Source organism: Elephantulus edwardii, unplaced genomic scaffold (genome assembly GCF_000299155.1).
Source record: "Elephantulus edwardii isolate Elephantulus edwardi_28Jun2011 unplaced genomic scaffold, EleEdw1.0 scaffold00013, whole genome shotgun sequence".
Lineage (NCBI taxonomy): Eukaryota > Metazoa > Chordata > Mammalia > Macroscelidea > Macroscelididae > Elephantulus > Elephantulus edwardii.
This window is the reverse complement of record NW_006399763.1, coordinates 23,993,993-24,003,882: the sequence shown is the minus strand read 5'-3', so window position 1 is coordinate 24,003,882 and position 9,890 is coordinate 23,993,993.

Genomic DNA, 9,890 nt, shown 5'->3' with positions numbered 1-9,890 from the left:
GGTGTTGGAGAAGAGCACTGAACATTTCATGGGCGGCCAAGAAAACAAATAAATATACATGTCTTGGAGAGGGTGCAGCCAGAGTGCTCTTTGGAGGCAAGAATGATGAGGCTTTGCCTCACATATTTTGGACATATTGTTAGGAGTTGCTATTCCTTGGAGAGGCACATGATATTGGGAAGGGTGGAGGGTAGGCAAAGGAGAGGAAAACCCTCATCCAGGTGGATTGATAAGGTGACTGCTTCAGTTTGCTCTTGTGTGTGTTAGGAAGTGTGAGGATGGCACAGGACAGGACAGGTTTCAACTCTTTTATTCGTAGGGTCACTATGAGTCATACTCTACTCGATGGCACCTAACAACAACAACAACAATGACAACAACAACATCATTATTTCCAAAAAGCATGCAATTCAAATATACCAACTACTCCACAAGAGAAGGATGGTCAATTTCGGCTGTATAAATAACTGACTCAGAAAACTTGCCTGAGTGTCAGATATGGGTTGGTTCTGATTTGATGGTACAAAATAACAACAACAAATAAATATTTATACACAGAATCAATCTTAAATGATTACTAAAGATTGGAAGGAGTGAGCTGGAAGTAAAAATTAATAACTGACACATAACATTGGAGATTGGACTCTATGAAGAAGAAAGTGGCATGTCGCATCATGTTCTGAAGAAGACTCGTCAACAAAATGTATTAACTACATGATACAACCTTGTTTGCTGAAAGTGAGGCTCCGAAGTTTGTTTCAGAAGATTAAGAACTACAGCCTTCAATATGGTTTGCATCTCAACATCAAGAAAACAAACAATTTTACCACTGGAACAACGGGCAACATCATGATAAATGGAGAAAGGATTCAGTGTCTGTGATTTTATCTTACTTAGATTCATAGTCAGCATTCTTGCTCCCAGTAGTCAGGAGATAAGAAGAGACATTGTTTTGGGCAAGTCTACACTCAAGGACCTTTCCATAATACTAAAGAGCAATGAAGGCAGTTTGAACAGTAAGGTGAGCCTGATTCAAGTCTTGACCTTTTCAATCACTTTCTGTGTATCTGTTCTTGTTATTAAGTGTCGTTAAGTCACAGGCAATTCATAGCAACTCAATGAAGGAGAGTCCTCAATGCTTGTGTGTCTTTCTTCTCTCCAGGTTCATAGGGTTTCTGGAGGCAAGCTATTATGGAAGTGAATGCCCTCCTCCTTCCAAGCTTGTTTTAATTGGGGAGCTCCAGCCCACACTGTCTGCATTGGGTAACCATTAATACATTTGACACATTAACAACCATTAACACATTTGACACATCAGTGTCACAGTGTTTAGCCTCACAGCAAGCGCAAGTTACCTCTGTACAGCAATGCGCAGAACTGCAAGTGGACACATCAGGGCTATATGACCTAAAGGAATGTTTGAACAAAAACAATGAAAGACAGGCCTGAGGGCTGAATGGTGGAAAATGAATAGGCATGGGAGAAGAACTGATGCCTTTGATTTCTGGTGTTGAACACAGTAGTGAATATCTCATGGATTGCCAAAAGGACAAATAGATATGTTTTGGAAAAGATGAAGGCAGAGTGTTCCTTGGAGACAAGGATGGCCACGTTTCATCTCTCATATTTTTTATATGTTGTTAGCAGAGGCTATTCCTTGAAAAGGAAGGTGGAGAGTTAGTGAAAGAGAGGAAGATTTCAACAATATCAATTGACATAGTGACTGTAGCAATGAGTTCCAGTGTATCAGAGAAGGTGAGGATAGCACAGGATAGAACAGGATTCAAATCTGGTAATAATAGTCATTATGAGTCATACTAACAACACTTAACAGCACTTAACAAAAATAAAATGGGGAAAGAGAGTGGTTAGAGGATAGATGATCTGCACAATACCACTAAAGGGAGTAAAAACATGGGAAACTACACAAGAAATAGTCAATAAAAGTGATTCTATTAAAAAAAATGATTCTATTATATACATAAGAGAACCTATATTTTGGTGGCCTAGTAGTAAGAAGTTATGCTCCTAACCCAATGGCAATAAATTTGAATCTATTAGTTACTCTGTGGAAGGAATGGTCAATCTGCATGCCATTTACAGTCTCTGAAAACCTGCTGAAGGAGGTCAGTTATGAGTCAGTCCAGATCCTATAGCATATAACAAAAACATCTGCAATATCAGCAATAATAAACATTAATTTACAAATACATTTACAGGCAGATAAGCACAGACAAATAGACATGGACAGTTGAAGAGGATTATATGCATGAACATGCTTAGGCTTGTCAAACGATACCTCCACAGCTATATTAGTGTGTACTGGGCATGTATGCATGTATATAGCAGAAAGAATAGGGAGTAAAGCTATGTAAGTGTCTTAATTGTAAGCACCTTCAGGAAATGATTTGCTGGTTCTATGGCCTTTGGATCACAGTCTTGGGGAATGTCTTCGTAACATAGTGGTGCTGTTGCAGAGATATTACAAATTGACAACTTTAAAACAAATTAATTCTCTTACAGTTATAATTCTCTTATTGTTGTGTGTCTTTGAGTCAGAACTGGGTAATAGATGACCAACAGGTTTTCAGAGGCAGTAAGTCACAGCGAAAAAGACTGCTTATATTTCCCCCAAGGAATAATTGTTGAGTTTGAACTGCATGCCTTTGGATTGTAGTGCAGTTTTTTATCACTAGGCCACCAGAGCTCGAAACTTTCCTATAGTTTGCTATTATTGTATACTGTTGAGTAAAACTGGCCCAGAAGTAGTTTAATCACATGGGAGAAAATTGTCCATCCTTTTTCCTTAGAGCATTGGTAGATTTTAACTGCATACCCTCAGGATTGCAGCCCAGTTCCTTACCATTAGACCACAAATTCAGGCTACCTTCTCTGAGAAATGATCTGCTTTCTCTGTGTTGTTTGTGAAGGAAAGTTTGTATTTCCTGAAGCATCTCTAGCCTAGGTATTTCTAACATACTCCCGTGTGTTCTTGCTTCTCATGCAGAGATCTGAGTCCAAAAGAATGCACCTTACCTGTTGATTTTTCCTGAGTGCTAGGATCACTCCTTCTAGTTTCTGACCTTCTTTGATCTTCTTTTGTCTGTTTTGAGATACAGTATATTACAGATAACTTATACATCTTAATTTCATCCCAGCTCTAATCAGATTAGAATATTGCAGGCCCATCTTTTCCCTCCTCAGACAAGCCAGTCTTGCACCTTCACCTTTGGGTGGCTGCTACCTCTTAATGGCAACTTTATTCTACAGAACCAAGATGGTAAAGATTGATCTGTGACGTCGTTCTTAAAGACCACAAAAGCCTTTGCTTCACTCTTTGAGATTCCACAAGTCGTATCCTTATTGTTTGAAACTAAGACTACTCTGCTTTTTATGTTTCTTGGTCTCTTGAATATTCTACTTTGGCCTCTATTACATTCTAGAAAATATTGGAAAGCTTTATAGCTCTACAGACAAGCTCTGAGATACCCACTCTACCAGTAAGCTTCATCCTAAAGGGATTTAGCTTTCATCCTTCCCAGGCCAGCAAAGCCACCTTCAACAAGTGCTGAAATGCACCACACATTACCAGGAAGCCTGCCTGAAAAGAAGAAGCTCTTTTGCTACATAAATTGATATTAATGTCATTTGTGTCAACCTCCTGTGCAGAGCTCCTGACACAGTTGCTGCTGTTTCTCTGCTATTGCTTCTCATCAGATGTGCTGTCTCTGATGTTAAAGTTCTCCTTTCTTCTCTTCTGAGACTTCACTAAAGTTGCCCTTGACAGTTATAATTGCACCATCAGTCTTTTTAAGGTAATCTAGGCTTTTACTATTAAGAATTTGAAACTAATCTGGACTCTGCTCATTTTCCAATTCTAAAACTGTGTCCACATTTTGGGTATCTGTAGACCAGCACTTCAATTCTGGTACCAGATTCTATCTTAATTATCTAGGTGCTATAACAAAGATACCACAAAGGTATAGTTTTAATAATTGATTAATTCTCTTAGTGTAGGAGGCTAGAAGCCCAAACTCAGGGTGACAGATCTAACAGAAAAGCCAGCTGTCCCTCTTATCAGAAGTGGAGGGAAGTCCTTATTCCCTTCAGCATCTGTAAATCAGACAACCATTGGAAAGTCTCTATGTGTCCTAGCCTTCCTCATTGTCATAAAACTTTCTCAAGAAGAGCTCCAACTTCAAATGGACATGCTCCACTGTAGGAAGATCCCCTTACATTGCTAATCATCAGTGCTATTATAAGACTTAAGGACATTGCATTCTACCACAGCCAGGAAATCAGGAGACAAATTGCATTGGGAAAGTCGGCTGTGAGGGACCTCTCAAGAGTACTGAAGAGCAACGATGTCAGGCTGGAGACTAAGGTGTGCCTGATACGGGCTATACTCTTCACAATTATGTGCTATGCATTAGAGAGTTGGACAGTGAATAGGGTTGATAGAAAGAGGATTGATGCCTTTGAGCTGTGGTGCTGGAGAAGAGTGTTAAATATACCATGGACTGCTAGGAGAACAAACAGGTTTGTGCTGGAGAGGGTGAAGCCAGAATGCTCCTTGGAGTCAAGGATTCTGAAGCTTCGTCTGACATACTTTGGGCATGTTTCAAGGAGGGACTGGTCCTTGGAGAGAGATATCATGTTTGGCAGAGTGGAGGGGCAGCGAAGGAGAGGAAGACCTTTAGTGAGATGGATCGATTCTGTGACTGGAGCGGTGGGAATAATTGCATTTGAAATGGCTAGGTTGGCACAGGATAGAACAGCATTTAGAGCTCTTGTACATAGGGTCACTATGAGTAGCAAGCGACTCAATGGCACATAACAACAACTAATATTTGGTTTATCATATCATGGAGGATTATAGCACAGTTCCTACTTTATATCAGCAGATTAATGAATTTTGAGGAGATAGAATTCAATCTATGACAGGGAATATCCAGATTAAGTAGCATTCCATGGTCTACAAAGCCAGTGTTCTGTATCTACTTTGTTGAGTGGTGACTGAGGACTGAAAAGCTTGTTAGCAACCATCTAAGCCCCACTATTGGTTTCTCCTTGTTAATGACAAGAAAAAAGAAAGAAAAGTAAAGATGGATAGAAACAATTGGTCCAAACTAATGAACCAGAGGCACCTCAACTTTCATAAACTTAAATTCAAAGGAAAGAAATTGTCCCTAATTACTACCACTCATCACTCTACACAAGAATACAATAGAAGATTGTAAATAGAAATTGAGGAAAATAGGGAACAAAATTTTTAAAAAATTAATCCATCAAACAAACATTAAAAATGCTTTTCATTATTGGCTTAATAGAGACTAGTGGAACTCCTGGGACTACTTATTTAGTCATCCTTTGAACTTGGGATAAAACTTATTCCCACAGCTCAGCTTTCAGCTAAATAATGGTCAGGCCTCAAGAATGAACAATAATACTGAAGAGGCACTCACCCCTTAGAATGACCAATCATAGAAGGGAAACAGGGCAACATTTGCTCCAAGACAAAAGCAGGATAAAAAGATATGATAGAAGGATTAGTAGAAATGAAAATTACAAAGAGAGAATGCTGTTATTGTTATGTGCTGCCGAGTCACTTGTGACTCATAGCGACACTATGTACAACAGCCTTAAACCCTGCTCTGTCCTGTGCCAATCTCACTATCTCTGACACACCCACCCCTATTACCCCAGTCATTGAATCAATTCACCTCAAAGAGAGTCTTGCCCTCCTGCACTGTCGCTCCACTCTCCCAAGCATGACGACCTTCTCCAAGGACAAGTCCCTTCGTACAACATGTCCAAAATATGTCAGATGAAGCCTCAGAATCCTTACCTCTAAGGAGCAACCTGGTTTAACCCTCTCCTGGTTGAACCTGTTCGTTTTCTTAGCAGTCCATGGTTGTTGTTGTTGTTATGTGCTGTCGAGTCGCTTGTGACATACTCTCTCCAGCACCACAGCTCAAAAGCATAAATTGTCCTTTTATCCTCCCTAGTCATTGTCTAGCTCTCTGATGCATGGCGAGTGATTGCAAAGACCATGACATGTATCAGGTGCACCTTAGTCTCAGTGACACCATTGCTCTTCAGTACTTTGGAGAGTTCCTTAACAGCAGACTTTCCCCATGGCAATACGTCTTATAATTTCCTTGCTGCTGGTACCAAGCAAGTTGACTGTGGAGCCAAACAAACTAATGCTGTGAACAATCTCAATCTCTTCACCATTCATTCTGATGCTGCCAATTGGTCCAGTGGTGAGAATCTTTGTCTTCTTGATATTGAACCTCAATCCCTATTGGAGGCTGCAGTCCTTGACCCTCTGCAGCAAGCACTTCAGGTCCTCCTCAGTTTCAGCAAGCAGTGTTGTGTCATCTTCATACCGCAGATTGTTGATGAATCTTCCACCAATCCTGATGCCACACTTCTCATAGAGCCCAGTCTCCCGGATAATCTGTTCTGCATATAGGTTAAAAAAGGTATGGAGACAGGGCATAGGAAGTATATAATTGCATGTGGATGTTGTAACTAATTCTATAAAACTAAGTGTGTATGATAACTTGTATGAAAATCCAATATGCTTTCAATTAAATCACAATTTAAAAAAGCCTCCTTTAATGAGAGTGAAAGGAAAAGAATATTTGTGATAAATTAATATACTTTGGCTGCTTCCTTTTATTTTGTAAAATTTTATTAGTATTATATGTTCTTTTATAGTATTATATATTCTAAGGCATGTAAAAGTAAAAACATACTTACTAATATTTTAAGGATACCTAGTGGAAAACTAAACTAGCCCTCACTTAGTTGTTCTACTAATATAGATTGATTTTTGGTTTTATCACTCAAGAAGACATAAAAACAGTTTTGAAATACAGATGGCATTTTTCTTAAATTAAGTCTTCAATGCAAGGTCTCAAACCTCAGAACCAGGACAGGCTGGGTCACCACCAGTGAGGATATATATTTGCTAAAATTTTGAATGTGTATAAAATACTGCAACTGTAGATACTCTCCCAAATTGCAGTCTTCTTTTAACACTTCCCAGCCTGATAAAGGAAGGCTATTTCGTGAGTGTGTGTCAATATCAAGCTTTGAAAGTAGGACTCTAAGTTTCCTAAACTCTAGTACATTTGCCATCTGTGTTCCAGGAGATTGGACTCAATTTTATGAATGATCTTTATGTCAACCCAATGTAATAGGGTCCTGTGTGAAACAGATTAATCACATGGAACCAGTGTGATGCCCTCGTTCTGAATTCTCATTCCACTAGAGCTTTCGCTCCCATGCTTCAGCAACACCTTGAAGTTAGATTGCCTTGGAGTGGCTTGGCATGTACTATATTAATAATTTCACTGTCTCATATTGATCTAGATTCCTACCCAAATGCTCTTTGGTCAATTGTACTGAATTCTCTATATGCTTCAAATGTAGGTAAGAATTATCAGGGGGGTTATCATGTTGATTAATTAGATTTTATGCACATAACATAGCAACTACTTCATTATCATTTTGCTACTATAGGAATGAGGCAGGCATTTTTATAAAAAGTATATATTCCTTAAATCTGTTACAGAATTCATAAGTCCATATTTTCACTTTTTTCCTAGATTATTACTCCTCTACTTATAATGTTATTACCATAAATTTCTGAGGTGTTAGCTTTATTTTTATATGCTTTTATATAGTCTTTATGCTAATATAAGTAAAAAGGGAGTTTGCTTTAGAAGTCAGCCAGCTGTAAGTATGTTTCAGGGAGATTATGTCTTTTGAAGTATTTCAGATTAATCTGTTTGTTTATTTAAAACAGGTACTAGACAGAAATTATTTAAAAATGGAAAGATAAGATTTACATAACAGTGCACCTAGTGTAAAAAAAAACTATGAGAAAATTCACTAGTGACAAAAGACAAAGACGTCAAAGCATAGTAATTTGAAGTAGGTAAACCCATACAGAATGAATGTAAAAAATCAGATGACTGATGTAGTTAAGAAGATTGTCATATGATATTTTACTATGAAAAAATTATCTTAACCATATTTTGTTTTCTATTTAATTTATAATGGTGTAAATACATATATATTTAACAGAAACATGTATCAACCATTCAGTACCTGTCACTCAGGAAGCATTTTCCCCATCTCTAAATTTTTATCTTAGCACAGAAAAGTATTTTCCTTTAAAATAAAAAAGGAGAAGCAGTGCATGTCTCTGAATTCCAAATTTTCTATATTATCAAACCGTTTGGGCTATAAAAAATGAGAAATCTGCTTAAATGTATAACTTTTCTATCTTACATTCAGCTGAAATGAAGGCCATGTCAGGAGTAGAACACATTCTACATGCAATGATGAATAACTGGTGCTAACAGCAGCTATGGAGCCAGAGCCATTAGAGAGATGGATGAATCTATCAGTAAGTAGAGGCACACATATCTGCTAATGGGAAGGTCACAAAGCAAACATTAACAATCAAGAACATTAATACATTCCTCCAAACCAATGCTTTCTCAATAGTGACTTTTGACAGGTACAATCTGGCTCCCATATGTCTCTCGTAAGCCTCAGGGACAGATTTAGTTCAGTACACAAACATGTCTATAGATTTGCCTTTCAAGAGGATAGAAACAACTAAAAGAAAGTGTTCATATTTTTGTGTGTGTGTATTTTATGTACATTGTCATTAGTCTTTTTTCTAAGTAAACTCATTGAAGGACTAGATTGTGAATACTATGTGTGTATGTATATATGTATGTATGTATGTATGCATGTATGTACAAAGAATTACTACTATGTATGCATGTATGTACAAAAGAATTACTTCCCCAATCCCCCACTTCCACAGTAACTGTGCTGGTTGTCACAAAAATGCATGCAAAAGACTAGAGAAATCTTGTTAAGGTGGCCAAAATGATTATCAAATTAAAAAAATAACCCAATGAAGTTAATCAAGCTTCACTAAATTTTCCTTTGGGACCAAACAGGAAAAATGGAGAAATAAAAAGAGCAAAGAGAATAACAATCAATTTTCAAGCTGGCATACTGTTACTTTATCTGACTTGAGAGCTCTTGCCAGATACTTGGTATGTGAGTTGTGCAAATTATTAATACATTCAGCTAGAAAGAGAAAGTTTAGATTTTCAAGTTCACCTCAAAAGAAAAATCTGATTTCTAAAAAATTCAGTTATTGAAAATATGCTATAAGATGATTCTGCTCCAACACAGCAGGCTCTCCCTGTATGGATCCAACTGCAACTGGCTTGGCTTTGGCTCCCCTCACCACCGCTTTGGACAGATACAAAGTCAGAAATTAATACAGCTACTAGGAATAACATCACACACACACACACACACACACACACACACACACACACACCAGTGAATATGACATAAAATGTATTACCTAGCAATCAGACATGATTCTACAAAGAAAGAAACTCAAAGGAGAAGGTAGTAGGAAAGTTAGTGCATTCATTTTGGCAATGTTGCTTTTGAGATACTTGATATCCAAGTGAAAATGTCTGAATTTCTGGAATTTAAAAAAAAATACAGGTGAATAAAGACATTGCTTGTAGATTAGGAATAGCATCACATGTGACTGTAGTAGGTAGTCTGTAAAGCATTTGTGAGCTTGCTTTTAGAGGTGTGCAGAATTTATGCATGTACAAAGAGGAGAAAATGGGACAAAGAGGCACAGGACTTTGTGCATCTCTCTGAAAGGGCAGAGGGAATAAGAATAGCACTGTCCTCATTGCCCCAAGCAGAAAGCAGCAAAAGAGCCTGTAGCCTACTCCCATAGTGCCTTTGGAGGCACACCAACAGCACGAGGTTGATTCACAGACTCATAATTGTGGTACTGAGAATTTGAGAGTTTTGTTTTT